Source organism: Silurus meridionalis, chromosome 8 (assembly GCF_014805685.1).
Source record: "Silurus meridionalis isolate SWU-2019-XX chromosome 8, ASM1480568v1, whole genome shotgun sequence".
NCBI lineage: Eukaryota > Metazoa > Chordata > Actinopteri > Siluriformes > Siluridae > Silurus > Silurus meridionalis.
The window spans coordinates 29,431,879-29,452,607 of NC_060891.1; the positions used below are offsets into that span (position 1 = coordinate 29,431,879).

Sequence of the window (20,729 nt, forward strand, 5' to 3'; positions counted from 1 at the left end):
TGCAGTGTCCGTGTCCGCTTGAGGTGGAACATAAACGCCACTGACTATGACCGAGCTGAATTCCCGAGGTAGATAAAAGGGCCGACATTTGATGGTCAGTAGTTCCAGGTTTGGTGTGCAGGAGCGTGAAAGAGGAACAATGCTCGCACTGTCGCACCAGTGGTTGTTCACCATCAGACACACTCCACCTCCTCTTGACTTCCCCGACTCCAGTGTTCTGTCCATGCGGTAAACCGAGAAAAACTCGGCCGGCTGGATGGCGTGGTCCGGTACCGCTGGGTTCAGCCATGTCTCGGTGAAGCAGAGAAGGTTGCAGTCCCGAATGTCGCTCTGGAACTTGACCCTTGCCCTGAGGTCGTCGAGCTTGTTTTCCAGTGACTGGACGTTGGCTAACAGGATACTAGGTAAGGGAGCGCGGTGTGCGCGTGCCCTCAGCCTGTTCCTGACGCCGGCTCGTTTCCCTCGCGGACGCCGGTACGGGTCGCGTCCTTTGTTCTCCCTCAGAGTCTCTCTCGGTCAGCATGGGTCCGAGTTTAAAAGCGGCAAAAGGTGAGTGCATTGTACACCAATAAATATAAGAGTGTCTCTGTCATATCTAATGATGTCCATCTTGTGTAGATGGAAATAAAACTAGTTAAATAAAAGTATAAAATAAACAAAAAAAGAAAAACCGTAGCCGGAGCAGTCGTGATGGCAGCCGACCTCACCGGCGCCATCTTGTGGAGGTGTGTTGTGTGGAGGTGTGTGGTGTGTGTGATGTGGAGGTGTGTGTTGTGTGTGACGTGTGCGATGTGGAGGTGTGTGATGTGTGTGACGTGTGTGATGTGGAGGTGTGTGACGTGTGATGTGGAGGTGTGTGATGTGTGGTGTGGAGGTGTGTGACGTGTGTGATGTGAAGGTGTGTGATGTGTGTGACGTGGAGGTGTGTGCTAATGGGAGAAGCCGAAAGAAGAAGAAGATTCTATCAAGCCTGGCTTCAGTCTCTGAATGAAAGACGATACTGGCCTTCTTTTCATTACATAATCAAATAAACTACAACTTTTTAAAGCATCATGACCCCCATCAATATTTGATGTTCCATATGGTGTTCTCGGGGTGATGAGAGGTGTTGGGTTTGCGCCAGACATAGCGTTTTCCTTGATGGGCAAAAAGCTCAATTTTAGTCTCATCTGACCAGAGTACCTTCTTCCATATGTTTGGGGAGTCTCCCAAATGCCTTTTGGTGAACACCAAACGTGTTTGCTTATTTTTTTCTTTAAGCAATGGCTTTTTTCTGGCCACTCTTACATAAAAAATAGCTCTGTGGAGTGTACAGCTTAAAGTGGTCCTATGGACAGATACTACAATCTCAGCTGTGGAGCTTTTCAGCTCCTTTAGGGTTATCTTTGGTCTCTTTGTTGCCTCTCTGGTTAATGCCCTCCTTGCCTGGTCCGTGAGTTTGGTGGGCGGCCCTCTCTTGCCAGGTTTGTTGTGGTGCCATATTCTTTCCATTTTTTAATAATGGCTTTAATGGTGCTCCGTGGGATGTTCAAAGTTTTGAATATTTTTTATAACCCAACCCTGATCTGTACTTCTCCACAACTTTGTCCCTGACCTGTTTGGCAAGCTCCTTGGTCTTCATTGTGCCGCTTGCTTGGTGGTGCCCCTTGCTTAGTGGTGTTGCAGACTCTGGGGCCTTTCAGAACAGGTGTATATATATACTGAGATCATGTGACACTTAGATTGCACACAGGTGGACTTCATTTAGGTAATTACGTGACTTCTGAAGGTAATTGGTTGCACCAGATCTTATTCAGAGGCTTAATAGCAAAGGGGGTGAATACATATGCACGCACCACTTTTCCGTTATTTATTTTTTCGAATTTTTTAAAACAAGTTATTTTTTTCATTTCACTTCACCAATTCGGACTATTTTGTGTATGTCCATTACATGAAATCCAAATAAAAATAAATTTTAATTCCAAGTTGTAAGGCAACAAAATAGGAAAAACGCCAAGGGGGGTCAATACTTTTGCAAGGCACTGTATATTTATAATAAATTAATAGTAAATTAAAAAATTTCATATCATAGCATATCATATACATCCAACCCAATCTCACTTTTTACCATGTGAATGCAAAAGACATCCCACAGTAGATTCTTGAGCCGATATCATTTTGGTCTGTCAAGCTCATCAAAGGCAACCTTCCTCATAGCTACAGTACAAGATATATAAAAACTTTAAATCTGGAAAGAATTCCTTAATATTGGGCTTACAAAGCCTTTCGTGTTGTCAAGAAAACTGTTAATCTGTTGGACTGAATATAATTTTTTTTTTACCTTCAGCTATATGCTCTGCAGCCACCTCATCATCTTCAGCACACAGATCCTCATAATCCTTATCAAAATCCTTTTTCTGTAATTTTGAATGCACCACCTCTTGTGAAAGTGTCTTCTTGAGTCTGATCATTTGCTTAATCGTTGCCTGTTCAGATGAGTCAAATTAAGCTGGTTTTAATCCTACCTGTCTGATCATTACCATTTTGTAGACTTAAATGAAAAGCTATCCAGGTTAATGCAAGTAAATTTTGGGGTGCCACAAGGTTCAGTTCTAAGACCCCTGCTTTTCACAATACACATGCTCCCCTTGGAAAATATTATTAGAAGGCATGGAATTAGCTTCCGCTGTTACGCTGATGATACCCAGCTATATATCTCAACAAAACCAGGCAATACACTCAATTAGCTCGGATAACTGAGTGTGTTAAAGAATTAAAAGACTGGATGACTTATAACTTTCTATTATTAAATTCTGATAAGACGGAGATTTTGCTCATCGGCCCAAAAACCAGTACACAGAAGCTCCAGCATCTCAACCTGCATTTAGATGGATGTTCTCTAACCACTAGTTCAACAGTAAAATACCTGGGAGTTATTTTAGAGCAACTTGTCTTTTAATAATGATATCAACCAAGTTACACAAACAGCTTCTTCCACCTTAGAAATATTGCTATAGCTAAGAAACATGTTGTCTATATCTGATGCAGAGAAGCTCGTCCATGCGTTCATGACCTCCAGACTGGACTACTGTAATGCATTACTAGGTGGATGTCCTGCATCATTAATAAACAAGCTTCAGTTAGTTCAGAATGCAGCAGTCAGAGTTCTCACAAGGTCGAGAAAATATCACCATATAACCCCAATCTTCTCATCCCTACACTGGCTTCCTGTTAAGTTTCAAATCCACTACAAACTACTGCTACTCACTTATAAAACACTAAATGGTTTGGCTCCCATGTATCTCTCCAGTCTTTTAACGCAATACAATCTGTCACGCTCACACTTAGCTTTGGAATAGTCTTCCTGACAGTGTTTGGGGCTCAGACACACTCTCCCAGTTTAAGTTTTGATTAAAGACGTATCTTTTCAGTGAGTTCTACACATAGAACTCATACACATAGTCCTCTCCACTGCTTCTCTTTCTCTGCCCATCCCGAGGCATCCTGAGGTTGCTCCAGCTCCACCCACCTTATGAAGATTGTGCATTAAAGAAGTAGATGCCCACAAACATCCCGAACCATCTAGAGACGTACCAGTGCCAACTGGATACCACTTCATGTAGAGTTTTGACATTGGACCTCTTTGAGTGTCTAAAGGCTCTGGCATGGAGAAGCTGGTGTTGGATCTGTGATGATCTCAGATGTTGAGCTATTTTATGAGTTGCTAAGTAGCTCCTGGTTTTATAACCACAATGACTGTAAAAGACTGTAGAAAGAACATTCCTCATAATCACACACTCCAGTGCTCATGTTAGTTCTCACTCTCCAGTGTTCTGTAGTGTGTAAAGACTATAATCACACTCTTGATGTCACCCAAATGAGAATTAGGTTCTGCTTTTGAGTCTGGTTCCTCTCAAGGTTTCTTCCTCAGAACATCTAAGGGAGTTTTTCCTTCACCACAGTTTCCATGGTGCTCATCAGGGATAAACACACACCATTCACCTTCACTGTTACATTCTGTAAAGCTGCTTTGAGACGATGTGTGTTGTGAAAAGCGCAATAGAAATAAACTTCAATTGACTTGATTTCAAGCTCAACCTGTTTGGCGCTCACCTCAGGCTAAACAGCCTCGGCCACTCCAGCTACGTCGATAGGAATACTGCCTGAATTCGGTGTATCTTCCTCTCTGTCTTACGTGGGTTGCAGCGGTGCCGTGTCCCTGGCAATATCAGGGTCCTTCGCTACATCATTAACCTCAACATTCACAGCCGATTCTTTATCAGCGTGATTCAGCAAAGTATATTATATGTCTGAGCTCAGGATTTTTGCATCCGAGTGGAATCATCTTAATGGAACTTACTAGTTTTCCAAACCTCTTAAGAATTTCCTCTAGATTTTCGTTTCTTACAAACGGATGCACGTTGGACACAAAATATATTCTGATAACACAAATAAAAGCACCCACTCAAAAAAAAAAAAAAAACACCCACTCAAACTCAGAGCCACTGTCACCCACACCAAACTCTGTCCACTTGCTGCCAGCATGCAACACACATACAGAGGGGGTCTTTGCGAGAGGGGGAGGGAGAGAGAGAGAGAGAGAGAGAGAGAGAGAGAGAGAGAGAGAAAAAGACACACTTTTTTTTACTTTTTACAATCCTTTCATTTAACACATTGTTATATACCATGTGGTATCAGCTTGACCAATTATATAAATAGATTCATTAATAAATAAAATGTTACATATAAATAAAGACAGACAATGACAGTTAAATGTTGGGGGGAGGGGTGTGTGTGATTGTTTAGTTCAGTTTTCGTGCAATGTTTTTTCTTTCACCGAACACAGAGCTTCATTACAACACCACACATCCTCAAACATCTTCAGATCCCCCACACACTTATAAACATTAAAATCCAAACAAAATCCTTGATTTTATTAACCAGGAGAAAATTCTGTTTGCATCGCAGTCAGTGTTTTGAGCCACTTTGTTCTTTCTGCTCAGGTATGTGGCCATTTTTGCTTGACCAAAAATAAAATTAATTAGCTGGCACATAAACTTGTTTCTCCTGACGTACTTTAAAACCAAGAATAAAACACTATAAGGTAAAAAAAACACATTAGAAGAACTTTAGAGTATAAGATTAAGAATACATTTTGAAAACACAAACAGTGACTGTAACCTGGAGTGTATAAAAGAGTGAAAAACAGTTTCTCTCTGTGAACAGAACGGAGTCCTGTAGAATATCAGGGTTTAAAATACTAATAAAAGAGTTCACAGAAATGATGCAGTGTAAAATGCTCCACTGGAGGTTGGCAGCATTTTTAGGTAACGGTGGTTTGTACAGTGTCTCCACTCTAGTTTAATATCATCATTAAAACCAAGAACATTTTAAATTGGTTTTACTGGGGGGTCCACCCTCCCACTCAGTTTATTCTTATTTAAAACCTTAACACAGGCCCTGTCGAGCAGCTTCCCTATCACTTTTCCAAAGTTCATCTCCCCTTCACCCCTGCACTCCTCCTCTGTAGCGCCGATCTTACCGACTTTGTAGTCCTTCAGCTAAACACGCTCCTCTGCTGTAGGTGTGGACCTCCAGTGGTGTAGAAGCTGGTTAGCGATGCACAGGGACCGTAGTCCTTTACGTGCAGCCAGGTCCTCCTCTTGCGACAGGTCTGTCCCTGCGACGTTCACCAGCTCCTTGAGTGTGACGATCTATAAGGAGATCAAAGCTCTGGACAGTGTAGGGGAGGCTGCACTGGGACTCATCCAGCAGCCAGTGTAGTGGCCTTAATCCTTTTTTTTTTAAGTCCATATTTTAAAAAGTCTGCGGTAAAAGACTGGTAATCCAGTAACATTCAGTCTGCTTGTGTTTGTTAAAAACAAAGTTCTGTCCAGCCTTAGTCCTCCTGCCATGTGCAAAAGTCCACTGGCTGCTGTCCTTACAGGTTCCTGGTCCCGGTTAAGAGTCTCTGGATAAACTGGAGGCGAAAGGCTGCAGTTCTGCTGGCAAGATGAACCAGCCCTCGCCCTCTTTCTCCTTGGGCAGATGGAGGACTCTCTGTGGAATCCAGTGCAGACCATCCAGGATGTTTGCTAGCAGGTTTGGCGATGGATCCACGCATGCCAGCTTGTGCCACAGAGACAGTGCTACCAGGTTGTTTATCACCAGCCGCTTCCACATGCTCCGTCTTCCCTTGATGTGCTCTACAGTGCATTTTTATTTCAAAACTTGTCAAAAAAAATTTGTTATATGAAATGTTTGACATCGTAAACTAACTGTTTACAGTCTGGAAAAAACTCTTTAACTGACATTTTTTTGCCACTTGGTGGTTCTTAAAAAAATCTTCATTAGCAGTATACAAAGCATTTAGCGCTTCCTCCTGGGTAAAAACTGAATCGGACGTGCAATCTTCACTGTTTGATTCAGCTTCATATACCATACCTTTAACTCTTTTTTGGCCTGTTTTTTTTCTTGTCCCCTACCTCGTTTCTTCCTCTTTGTTGGAACATCATCTTCCATCTTTACGTCTCCCCTGCCCACTTGCACTGGTGTAGTGACTGGAGTTTCCTGATGACAGCTCTCCACCCGTGCCTGCCTCTGCCAGCGCAGGCAGCTTCAGCACTGCTCCAGGGTCCACTGTGACCTCATCGTTTTTGCATGGCTTCTCCAGTCTAGTTCAGCCGAGCAGGGTTTCTCCCGCTCCAGTTTGGCTGAGCATGTCTTCTCTGGGGTGGGTCTGTCACTAGTGGAGCTCTGGGCTGCAGTCTGAGCTTGGGGCTCACCCTCACTATAGCCGCAATGGGAACGGCTCCTACGGGTTCAGCTTCATCTTGCCCCGGTCACTTGGAGACACCGGGGTCACTCTGTCTTTCAGGACAGGCGCAAACAAGACGCCCTATCTGACCACATTTAAAACATTTAATTTTAGCATCAGTGGATACAAATATTCAGTGTCTGAAAGCAGGTCAAGTCAGTTAATTCCACTAATTATTATTTATAGACCCCCAGGGCCCTACTCTGATTTTCTGATAGAATTTGCAGATTTCATTACAAATCTAGCTACTTCTTTAGACAAAGCATTAATTGTTGGAGACTTTAATATTCATTTTGATAATCAGGAAGACTCCTTAAGAGCAGCAGTTGTGTCCATTCTAGATTCAGTCGGAATTAATCAGAATGTTATAGGACCCACTCATAGTGGTGGACACACTCTCGACTTGTTGTTAACATTTGGATTAAAAATAAAAAACTTAGTCATAATTCCACAGTCTGAAGCTATTTCAGACCATTATCTAATCTCGTTTAAAATTTGCCTTAGTCATCGCATTTCTACCTCACCACGTTACCGTGTTAAGCGTACTTTCACGTCAGCTACAGCAGCGCGTTTTATTAATTATCTTCCCGATATTACGATATTAGATAGATCTCCGTCAGACCCGCAGAGCTCGACTGGGCCACTGAACATCTAGAAACAACGTTCGTTACACTCTAGATGATGTAGCTCCCTTAAGACCAAAATGATCAGGGAGAAAAATTAGCACAGTGGTATAATGATCATACGCACCTTAAAACAGACCACTCGAAAACTAGAGCGTAAATGGCGTCAAACAAAATTAACAGTATTTCAAATAGCATGGAAGGAGAGCCTCTAAATTATAGAAAATCTCTTAGTGCTGCCAGATCAGCATATTTCTCCACCCTCATAGAAAATAACAAGCATAATCCTAGATTTTTATTCAGCACGGTAGCAAAATTAACAGGAATAAAAGCACTGCGCTAACATGCACACCATCAATAGGTAGTAATGATTTCATGAACTTTTTTAATAATAAAATTGAAAACATCAGGCAAGAAATCCAGACGGTTAATATAAATCCAAATTATTTTACAAGTAACCCTGTAGACAGCAGTGTAATTATAGCAGACAATCAATTACAAAGCTTCACTACTATTCATGAGAGTGACTTAATTTCATTAATCTCCTCATCAAAATCATCAACCTGTATTCTCGATCCCTTGCCTACTAGTTTCTTTAAACAGATAGCTCCAGAGGTAATCAAACCTGTTTTAAAAATAATTAACTCTTCCATTAGCACTGGTTATGTACCAAATCCTTCAAACTGGCAGTTATCCACCCCCTTATTAAGAAACCTGACCTTGACCCATGTCAGTTGTCCAACTACAGACCGATATCAAATCTCCCCTTTATATCCAAAATTTTAGAAAAGGTTGTAGCACAGCAGTTATGCTCACATCTGCTTATGAATAACATTTTGAAATGTATCAGTCAGGATTTCGGCCTCATCATAGCACAGAGACGGCGCTAGTTAAGGTGGTAAATGACCTGTTATTGGCCTCTGATCAGGGTTTTGTCTCCTTACTTGTTTTGCTCGACCTTAGTGCAGCTTTTGACACCATTGATCACACTATACTGCTTGCTAGACTTGAGAATGTTGTAGGAATAAAGGAACAGCTCTCTCTTGGCTCAGGTCTTATTTGACTGATCGCTATCAGTTTGTGGATGTAAATGGTGAGTTCTCCACGCTCTATGAGGTAAAGTTTGGTGTTCCTCAAGGATCTGTCTTAGGCCCACTGCTTTTCTCTTTATATATGCTGCCTCTTGGTGAAATTATTCATAAACATGGGATTCGCTTCCATTGCTATGCTGATGACACACAGCTGTATATTTCAGCAAAGCCAGATGAGAGATCAGCTTAACAATGTTGAGAAGTGTGTAAAGGACATTAGACAGTGGATGCTTAATAACTTTCTTCTGCTCAACTCAGATAAGACGGAAGTACTTTTACTAGGACCACATGCAGCTAGAAGTAAACTTTCCGATTACGTAGCATCTCTGGATGGTGTTTCTGTTTCAGCATGTACGGCTGTCAAAGACCTTGGTGTGATTATTGACCCGAGTCTTTCCTTTGAGTCTCACGTGAATAATATCACCAGAATCGCCTTCTTTCACCTTAGAAATATTGCTAAGATTAGAAATATGATGTCGTTACAGGATGCAGAAAAACTGGTTCATGCTTTTGTTACTTCTAGATTAGACTACTGTAACGCTTTACTGTCTGGGTGTGCGAGTAAGTGCAGAAATAAGCTTCAGTTAATCCAGAATGCAGCAGCAAGGGTCCTCACTAGATCTAGGAAATATGACCACATCACCCCTGTTTTAATCAGTCTACACTGGCTCCCAATCAAATCTCGCATTGACTATAAAATATTACTACTGACGATAAAGCACTCAATGGTCTCGCACCGCAGTATCTGAGTGAACTTCTGTACCAGTATGATCCTCCACGCCTACTTAGATCAAAAGGTGCTGGCTATCTGTTGGTTCCTCAAATAATGAAGACTACAGCAGGGGGCAGATCTTTCTCTTATAAAGCCCCACAGTTATGGAACAGCCTTCCAATCAGTGTTCGGGACTCAGACACAGTCTCAGTGTTCAAGTCGAGGTTGAAAACGTATTTATTTAGTCAAGCCTTTTATCAGTAGATTTCTCTTAGGTAAAGGCACAGATCTGGAGGGAACATGGATATAGAGTGTTTGGTGAACTGGTATATTTGTATGCTGTCGCCCCTCACATTCACACGTTCACTCAGGTTTGTTGACGGTGGTGTGGTGGGTCGCCTCTTATCCCAGAGATCCCTCATGTCTGTGTTACCTTCTGGTTCTCCCTTTTAGTTATGCTGCCATAGCGAGTCTTGCCGGAGTCCAAACTGCACAGTGACATTAACTTTCATACACCAATAGTTACACTTAATAATCCATATCCTTCTCTTCCCGTCACCCTCTCTCTCTCTCTCTCTCTCTCTCTCTCTTTCGGTCGAGTTAAACATGCTCCTGAGGCTCCAGTGACCAGTGTTCCTGCCCCTCTCCTCCTTGGATCTTCACACTTCTGTGCAGCTCGGGACGGTCTCTTAATTCGGAGTAGAACGGGTGCTTTGAGGACGGATTGGACTGTAGTTGGTGTCGGCGGTCTGCTGCACTGACTCGGGAGTGCAGTTTGCTTCTGATCATCATCACTGTACCCCACAACATTGTATATCTGCTTCAAATGGACATTTGGTGCAACCCAGATGAGGATGGGTTCCCTCTTGAGTCTGGTTCCTCTCAAGGTTTCTTCCTTCATCTCGGGGAGTTTTTCCTTGCCACAGTTGCTCATCAGGGACAAACATACTTACAAAGAACATATTTATGTTTAATCACCACATTATCTGTGTAAAGCTGCTTTGAGACAATGTTCATTGTTAAAAGCGCTATACAAATAAACATGAATTGAATTGAATTGGATACAAAGATGTTGTAGTCAAAACCCTCAATCCTGAACTTTACCATGTTAAGCTCTTTAAAACCTTTATTCAGAACCATAAAAAAAAACATTCTCCTGAAAGACACCAAGTGCCTAATCAGTGGGGACTTACAGCCAAGGGGGATTTTGTTTATGGGGAAGCCGATTTGCCCGTCCCGAGGCAGCTCTTTAACTATGACATCATCGCTGATAAAATATGTAAATATGAGGTAGGTATATTTTTGGGGTGTTCTATCTCGTGTTCCAAACATAAATGTGTGTTTGGTTCCCTAAGAGCTGGATATTTTTTTGGAAGATGATGATTTCGGTGTTTTTGAGGTTGACTGTCAGGGTCCAAGTCTGACAGCACTGCTGCAGCATATATTTATTTATGTAAATATATATTTTCATATTTACATCCTTAACATGAGTTCATCTGGAAACTTCAACCTGGCAGTGAATGAACTAAGGTAAAAAACATGCAGATCCTTTACACCATAAAACCACAAACCTTTGTTGAAATTCCAATTGAAATCTGCCTCAAAATATTGGAATCACTGACTGAAGTGATTTCTCTGTATGGCAGTGAAGTGTGTGGTTCTATTGCACAACAATTCCAACATGAAAGATCCAAGATGCCGGTGTCGCAGTAGCTTGCTGTGGCTTGCTGATATCACCCAAATGAGGATAAGTTCCCTTTTGAGTCTGGTTCCTTTTAAGATTTCTTTCTCATAATATCTAAGGGAGTTTTTCTTTGCCACGGTCACCATGGCTGCTCATCAGGGATGAATACACATCTTGATTACAATGTGGACTTTGCAACCAAAGGAGAAAACATTCCAGGGGCATACCATGTACCAGATCCCGGCATACAGACCACTTAACAGGCATTCAAGACCAGCTTGAAAGCTAACCCTAACCCTAACCCTAACCCTAAGCTGGCCAGTAGGAACCATGTCTACTCTCCAGGACTGTTTTGATTGCACTGTCTGGGACATGTTCAGGGAGGCTGCAACCAATGGTGATTGCATCAACTTGGAGGAGACAGTGACCAGCTACATCAGCAAGAGCATTGATGACGTTACCATCTCCAAGACCATCACCACATGCTCCAACCAGAAGTCGTGGATAACCGCTAAGGTACATGTACTACTTAAATCCAGAGACTCCGCCTTCAGAGCAGAAAACAAGACAGCCTTAAGAACAGCAATCAGAGAGGCGAAATGCGAACATGCCAAGAGCATCTACAGTCACTTCCAGTACAGCGGAGACACCCAGGACATGTGTCAGGGCATTCAGGTGACCATGAACTACAAGAAAACTTCACCCACTTGTGACCATGACACTTCCCTCCCAGATGCACTGAACTAATTCTACGATCTGTCTATACATGGCTAAAGTAAGAAAAAGTAACTCTATGCAGAGTTAACTCACAGAAGTCTGCTGGACCAGACATAGTTCCTGGCAGAGTGCTCAGGGAATGTGCAGAACAGCTAGCAAATGTCTTCACCGACATCTTCAGCATCTCCCTGAGCTGCGCTATGTGCCTATGTGTTCCTACGTGCTTGAAGACAACGACCATCGTCCCTGTGCTGAAGAGGTCTACAGTCTCCTGCCTCAATGACTATTGTCCTGTCGCATTCACAGTCATCATGATGAAATGCTATGGGAGGCACATCATGAGGCACATTAAGACCGAGCTTCCACCCTCACTGGACCCCATGCAATTCGTGTATTGTCCAAACCGTGACACAGACAATGCCATCTCCACGACTCTCCATCTGGCCCTCACCCACCAATAAGAACCCATATGTACAAATGCTGTTCATAGACTTCAGTTCAGCATTGATGTTGACTCACGACTGTGTAGCAATGCACAGCTTGAACCACATCCTCAAGTATGCAGATGACTTGACAGTTGTGGGTCTCATCATCAAGAACGACGAGTCAGCATACATAGAGGAGGTGCAACAGTTAACAGCCTGGTGTGGAGACCACAGAGCGGCCATTCTCTACTGATCATCGATGGATCCTCCGTGGGGATCATCAAGAGCACTAAATTCATTAGTGTTAATCTTCACTTGCTCACTCAACACCAGCTTCAGAACCAAGAGCCCAGCAGCACCTCTGCTGACCATGATTTACTAAGATACCACCAAGAGCATCCTGAGCAGCGCATCACTGCCTGGTTTGGGAACTGCACCATCTCGGATCGCAAGACCCTACAGAGGACAGCTGAGAAGATCATCGGAATCTCTCTCCCCTCTATCACAGACATTTACACCACATTCCAACAGGTTTACTGTTGTCACAGAGATGGTGTTTCACACCTCTCCCTTTCTCTCATCTAACCATGTCTTCTTTTGAATTCCATGCAGTTTCAGTTACCTCTCCAATGTCATCTACCGCCCTCCTGGTTCCCTTGGAGACATCCTAGAAGAGATGGACACACTCCTCAGTACTTTCCCCTCTGACAGTTCTTGGTGACTTTAACCTCCCATCTGACAAATTTCAATCATCCTGCCTCCTGACTTTTCTGAATACCTTCTCCTTGATATTTAACAGCTGCCCTCGAACACACAAGGGAGGAAATGTCATGGACCTGATCTTCACCTGCCCTACCCCAGCTACAGACATGACTGCCACTCCACTTCCAATCTATGATCATCACCTGATTTCCTTTTTAATCACTTTTCCTATTCTACAGAAAAACAATTTACATGTCTCTTTTATCCATCCTAACCTTCACTCCATCTCTCCCTCATCTGTAGCTCTTTAATCTCTTCCTGACCCTGACTCATTTTCCTCTCTACGCTTGGACTTGCTACTGACTCCTTCCTCTCATCTCTTTCCTCAACCATGGACCTCCTTTGCCCCTTGACTACAAAACCCAAGAAGACTTCTTGTCCACACCCTGGCTGTCAGATGTTTTGCGGAGCAATGGATGAGAACTCAGATCAGCAGAGAGGAAGTGGAAAAAATTCCAAGTCGATGTAGACCTCGCATCTTACCGTGCTCTCCTGACCAAATTTTCTTCGGATATGACTTCTGCTAAAACTGCCTTCTACAAGAAAATCCTCGTAGGCTCCACAACATCATCTCTTCACTACTCAACCCCCCTGGCAAAACTGCTCCATCCTCCCTGACTGCTAATGACTTTGCCTCCTACTATGATGAAAAGATTAAGGAAATCTGCCAGACCTTCACTTCCTCCCCAACAATGACTACACAACACAGCCAGCAATCCACTACGTCTCCGTCAAGCTTCTCAACCTTAACAGAAGATGAGATACTGCAAGGCATCCAATTTTGCAATCCCACCACCTGTCCTCTGAATCCAATCCCTTCAACTATGCTTCAGACCATTACACAATATCTCCTGCCCTTCATCTCCACAATCATCAATGGGTCCTTAACATATGGCTATGTGCCAACTACCTTCAAGCAAGAAAGGGTCATTCTCATCTTAAAAAACCTGCTCTGGACCCATCAGACAACTACAGATCAGTATCACTTCTCTCCTTTCTTTCTAAATCTCTGGAATGCACTGTTTTTAACCAACTGTCCATCTATCTTTCACAGAACAACCTCCATGATCTGAACCAGTCTGGGTTCAAAGCGGCACATTCCACAGACCCTTTTGCCTGTTTCTGAGAAACTGCATGATGCTCGATCAGCCAAGCTGTCATCTGTACTTATCTTCCTGGACCTTTCAGCATTTGACACAGTCAACCACAAGACTCTCTTGTCTACCCTTAAGAACCTCGGTATCTGCTGAAACAGCATGGGAATGGTTTGCTTCCTACCAGGAAGGTCACTCATACTAGGTAACATGGAGGGGATCCACATCTGCCCATGCAGACTCACCACTGGTGTCCCACAAGGCTCGGTACTTGGTCCCCTCCTTTTCTCCCTCTATACCAACTCTCTTGGTAAATTCATTTACTCACGTTTTTTTTTTACCACTGTTATGCAGATGACACTAAACTTATCTAATGCAGGTGACACTAAACTAGTCTTTTCTTTCCCTCCATCAGATACCACAGCTTCCGCTCGGATCTTGGCATGCTTGACAGACATATCTTCATGGATGAGTGCTCATCAACTAAAACTCAACCCCAGGAAAACAGAACAGCTGGTCATCCCAGGTGATTCATCTCTAAGTCAAGATCTCTGAATAACTCTTCATGACTCTCTGCTCTCCCCTTCAGCCACTGCTTGTAACCTTGGGGTAACTATGGACAATGAACTGTCCTTCTTCTCACATGTTGCTAATGTGGCATGTTCCTGTCGATTTCTTCTCTACAACATCCAAAGGATTTGACAATTTCTGTCCACACAGGCTGCCCAGGTGCTCGTTATTTTAAGACTGGACTACTGCAACTCTCTGCTGGCAGGTCTTCCCCTGAACGCTATTTATCCACTCCAAATGATCCAAAACACAGCTGTACGACTTATGGTCAATTTGCCCAAGTTCTCCCACACTACCCCACTGCTGCGCTTCCTTCACTGGCTTCCAGTACCTGCACGTATCAGATTCAAAACACTGATGGTCGCCTACAAGGCCAAAAATGGACCAGCAGTATCTTATCTCAGAGACCCCATCACATTTCGCACTGCACTACGCTGTCTGAGATCCTCCAGCACTGCTTGACTGGTACCACCTTCTCTCAGAATGAGAGGTAAGTATACTTAAAGGCTCTTTTCTGTTCTGGCACCGAGGTGGTGGAATGAACTTCCCCTAGATGTCTGTACAGCAGAGTCCCTGGTGATCTTGAAGCAACGGTTGAAGACCTTTATCTTCCTTAAATTAGCACTTTCCAAGTTTGCTTTGTAGAATTTAAGAGTTATATTTATATTAAGTTTGTAATCTTGCATACCAGTGTAGATTTATTCATTGCTAGAGACTCAAAGCACTTTTGTACGTCACTCTGGATAAGGGCGTCTGCTAAATGCCGCAAATGTAAATGTAACACATACTAACACACCACAATCACACACTTACTCACACACTAACACACCACCAACACACACACACAGGGTCAGAGAAAACCGACAAACCCAATTAGAATGAACTAAATGACACAAACCCCAAGAGTGCCACCAGGTGACTTGTCATTTTTGCTGATGAGACCCACCACGGTAGTGTCATCTGTGAACTTGATTATGTGATTCGAGCTGTGCATTGCAGTCGTAAGTCAGCAGAGTGAACAGAAGTGGACTGAGCACACAGCCCGGAGGGGCCCTAGTGCTCAGTGTGGTGGCGCTGGAGATGCTGTCCCCGATCTGGCCTCACTGAGGTCTTCCAGTTGAAGAGGGAGCTGTTATATTCCAGTAGGCTCAACTTCTCAATCAGGGGCTGAGGAATGATTGTGTTAAATGCTGAACTGAAGTCTATGAACAGCATTCGTATGTATGTGTCCTTATTGTCCAGGTGGGTGTGGGCCAGTCGGAGGGTCGTGGCGATAGCATAGTTCGTGGAACGGTTTGGATAATACACAAACTGCATGAGGTCCAGTGAGGTTGGAAGCTGGGACTTGATGTGCCTCATGACGATCCTCTCAAAGCACTTGATTATGATTGGTGTGAGTGTGGCAGGACGATAGTCATTGAGGCAGGAGACTGTAGACTTCTAAGGCACGGGGATGATGGTCTTCGCCTTGAGGCTGTTTTGCACATTACCTAAACACTCTCCCAGAAACGTTGTCTGGTCCAGCAGACTTTTATGGGTTAACTCTTCATATAGTTTTTCTCACTTCAGCCGTTTTTAGACAAAGCACCTGGTCTTTGGGAGGAGGGGTGGTCTTCCTTGATGGTTAAAAGCAGGTGAAGTTGTCTTGTAGTTTGTGATTGTCCCTGCCACATGCGCCGGGTGTCTCCGCTGTACTGGAAGTGGCTGTGTTTTCTCTTATTTTGTTCGCGCTTCGCCTTTCTGATGGCACGGGACAGATTGGCCCTTGCTGTTCTTAAGGCTGCCTTGTCCCCTGCTCTGAAGGCGAAGTCTCGCTTTTTTTTCAGCAGTGCATGAATTTTGGCGGTCATCCACGAACTTGTGGTTGGAGTGTGTAGTGATGGTCTTGAAGATGGTCACGTCATCAACGCACTTGCTGATGTAGCTGGTCACTGATGTGAAGTTGATAAAATCACTGATGGTTGCAGACTCCCTAAACATGTCCCAGTCAGTGCACTCAAAACAGTCCTGAAGAGCAGAAGTGGCTCCTGCTGGCCAGGTTTTCACCTGTTTTAGAGCGTCTGATGAGCAGTCTGTATGCTGGAATTAGCATAACAGAGATGTGGTCCGAGTAGTCAAGGTCGGGGGGCTCCACACGATACATGCCGGGGATGTTTGTATAAACAAGTTCGAGCATGTTTGCCCCCTTTAATTGCAAAGTCCAAATGCTGATGGAGTTTAGGGAGCACAGTCCTGAGATTTGCATGGTTGAAATGTCCGGCGATAACAAACAATCGGTCGGGGTGCGCATTCTGCAGGTTGCTAATACCGCCATAGAGTTTACACAGTGCCTCGTTAGCATTAGCGCTGTGGGGAATGTTCACTCCAACAATGAAAACATTGGTGAATTCCCGTGGTAAATAAAATGGCCTGCATCTTACAGTCACGAAGTCCACTAGTGATGAGGAATAGCGGGCAACAAGCACAGAGTTCTTGCAAAATTCCGTGTTGATATAAAGACACACACCACCACCACGAATGTTACTGCACAGAGCTGAGTTTCTGTGGACCAAAACACAGCTAGCCCGTCTACCTGGATGGTGGCGTCTAAAACTTGTCTGTAAAAAATAAAGATACAGCCGTCTTTAAACTCCTTAGACACCTGACACTGAGGGCTTGGGACCTGGTCTTTGTAGCTAAGGTCGCAGCAAGCTGAGGTCACAAAGGTTATTAAGTACATCATCATGCAGATTTATTGCTGCATGGTTTCTGTACTGTAACAACGTCTAGCAGTTGTATACATGAACGCAGCTGTCTCTCGTGTCCATGTATTTTAAATATTTTGGATCCGGAGAGAGGCCACTGCGAGCTACTGCCAAGATGCTATCTTGGACTTCAGCACTCAGATGTTCAGTGAGTATAATGTCGACACCCCAAAACTATTCAAGTGAAAAAGGAAATAAAAAGGAAATCAAAAGAAAAAGAGATGAAGAAGAGAAATCCTGGCTGCATAAGTATGAATGACATAATTCTGATGAACTCAATCAGAATTATGTCATTCAATGAAGATCAGCTGTTTCTCTACCAGGTTCATCTCTTCATCCTAGTTCAATCTGACTGAAGAGCTGAAGAGATTACAAAGCTTCATTTTTATTATAAATTGTATTTCAGCACATCACAACGCAACAGACAGAAACACAAACGCAGTCTGTTCAGGAACTCAACAAGCAACACCTACAGCATCTTACCGGTTTAAAGGAACACTAAAGCGGGGTCTCAAAATCAAATTGGCTGGGGGCATAGCTTTGATTGACATCCCATTGAAGGGCCATTTTAACATTTAAGCAAAACAAGAAAGCGCAATATGTCTGGAAATGTACTTTATTTGCAGAGATGTTAAATCACATTTGCATCAAACTCAAATATATATATATATATATATATATATATATATATATATATATATATATATATATATATATATACTGCTGTTTACATGTTTAAAGTGTGACAAAAATATGTTAATATTAGAGTTTGAGTTGAGAATGAGAATGTACATGCATGTGTTTTTGGAGGGTTTTTTACACAACAGCGTTGTCGCGATTTGTTTGATGAAGGCATGCTATAAAAATACATACAGTACATGTTTGTTAACTGTCAGGAATCCACCTGCCACGCCCCCTTCGGCCCCCTTCAGCATGTCAGGTGCTTTCTCGGCCGCTTTCTCTGAAGCTCTCGGCTTCAATCGCTCACATCTGGTGCTCGTTTAGCATCATCACCAGCTCCTATTTAAACTTCCACACTCTCACTGTCCGTTTTTGTTGGTATATGTTGGTTCACGGTGGTCCTTGTTATCGCTTATGCGTATCCCGGTACGTGCCTTCCCACGGGCACTCTCTCAACGGCTGCGCTTTTCTTCCCAAAGCCGCGCCGCGCCGCGCCCCTACTAACACTACAAACACTAGCACTAACTAACAGCAGAGATTCACCAGTATACAATACAACACCTGTAGCATTTGTAAGGCTTGATTTTTCCGCCACTTTTGCGAGTTCTTTTGCGGCTGCACAGTGCCGATCGAGATAACCGACGTTAAATGGCAAATTTTTCCCCCCTTGTGCTCGAGATATTAGGGTTCAGCGACATAACCGATAAAAAAATGCTAAGACAAAGGGAGAATTTGGCGGTTCCACTTCAAAAACGTCGACTTAATAGGGTTGTCGAGGTAACCGAGGTCGAGATAAGCGGGTTCCACTGTGTGTATGTATATATATATATATATATATATATATATATATATATATATATATATATATATATAATCGTTTCTTTCTTTTATCTTGCTGGTACTTCTCTTACTGTTCTCCATGTTTAGTCGAGTAATGACACTTGAGATTATATTCCTTTAGAACATCGACTTTTTCTTGCATATTAAATGTTTCCATTAAACGCCACAAAAAATACTGCAATATTCATTTTTCTTAAAACTGTCTGTGTTCGTAATCCACTTTCTTTTTTGGTTTGGAAACAGACATTTTACGTTTTCTTTCGCAGCCAAACAACAAAAAGCCCTAAAACCAGCTCTCCTCTTAACAAATTTCAAATAAAATCAAATCAAAGTTTTTAAAAAAATATATGGAATCATGTTTTTGTTTTCATTTAATATAAATGGGTAATTTTGGTATGAAGTAAATACAAAAAAATTATCCAAAAAATATTTTTGAAGGCCGGATTATGTTTATTTTTTAAATTGTATTTATTTTTTTTTTTTTTTAAAGCAGTTGCGGGCTGATGGGAGGGGGAGGGGGAAGACCTCAGTTTGCAGACCAGCAGTTTGAGACCACTGCTGTAAAGTAAAATCACCAAGAACAGCACGCTTCTCAAAACTGTAAAAAAAAAAAAAGAAAGGACTAAAGCTGAAGAATCTACAGCAGCATGAAAAGAGCTGCAGGAACATGTGGAGAAAGCTGCTCACTTCCAGCAGGAAATAACCATCTCATATTCCTCATGTCTATGAACTAGTAACAAACACTACAGTAACCACATTAAGGTACGTAATTTCTCTGCTATGGCGAGCATCCAGCTCATTCAGTGTGTTAAGTGTGACATGTTTCAGATGTGACGTCAGTTCCTGTTTCCTGTTGTTGAACTGTTTGCCGGGAATTTTGTTTGTATCGGCGTTTTACATTTTTTACAGTTCGTTTTTTCTCTCTTTCATCGCTTTTAAATATCAAAATATCGTTTTGATTTCCTGCATCCTTTACTTTCCGTTGGCTACGTCTCGTCTATTTTTGCTTTAGGAAGAGCGCTTTTTTCCCTGTTTGAGGGTTTGAAAGCAGTGAGGACATTCCCACCAGAACTACGAACACACACTACAGTAATCACATTAAGGTACGTAATTTTCTCTGCTATGGCGAACATCCAGTTCACTCAGTGTGTGAAGTGTGACATGTTTAGTCGGTCTTTCTCGGTTGTTAGTGATAATTTTATCTGTGAGAAGTGTAAGCTAGTTTGCTCTTTGACGGAGAAGATCTTGGCATTAGAGAAGCACATCCAGAGTCTAGAGAGAAGTAGTGAGTGCGAGAGCAGTCCAGGTTCTGCAGGGGAAAGTCTGAATGCCCTAGGTGAAGGTAATATTTCCCCGACTCCGGCATTAGAGCCCTCGCAGCGGGGCGAATGGGTGACGACTCGGCGGCATACTCGCAAAGCCAAAGCTAACGATAAGGCTTGCCCACGGGAGCACCATTCCTCTTCCCTTCACGTGTCCAACAGGTTTCCTCTCCTCAGTGAAGCACCCACTGGGAAACCTGAAAGAGCTCTGGTTTTAGGAGACTCCATTCTGAGGCACGTGAAATTAGCTAGACCCTTAGGGGCACCAGCAGCACAGGTTATGTGTATACCGGGAGCCGGGGCGCCGAACATAGCAGGTCAGCTTAGATTCTTAGGAAAGCACAGGTTCTCTAAGATAGTTTTTCACACAGGAGCCAATGATATACGCCTTCGACAGTCAGAGGTTACTAAGAGTAATATTATAGAGGTGTGCCAGGGAGCAGACAGACAGGCTAAACCGACCGTCTGCTAGCTGCACAAATTCGTCACTCAGAATCAACCAAATTGAGACTGTGTCTGTCCCCCGAGCGAAACAAAAATATAGGAATTCTCAGAAAGTCTGTTTTAGTAACCTGACTAACATTGAATTAAACAGGACTGAACACACAGCAGCACCTCTGATCTAAAAATAGGATTGTTGAATATTAGATCTCTCACGTCAAAAGCGC

The 20,729-nt window shown here is 43.0% G+C and overlaps 1 protein-coding gene across 2 annotated transcripts in view; it reads right to left on the minus strand.

Moving 5' to 3' along the window:
- crip3 (cysteine-rich protein 3) overlaps positions 1-20,729 on the minus strand; it is a 36,657-nt gene that overhangs the window by 4,779 nt on the left and 11,149 nt on the right. The window lies entirely within an intron of this gene.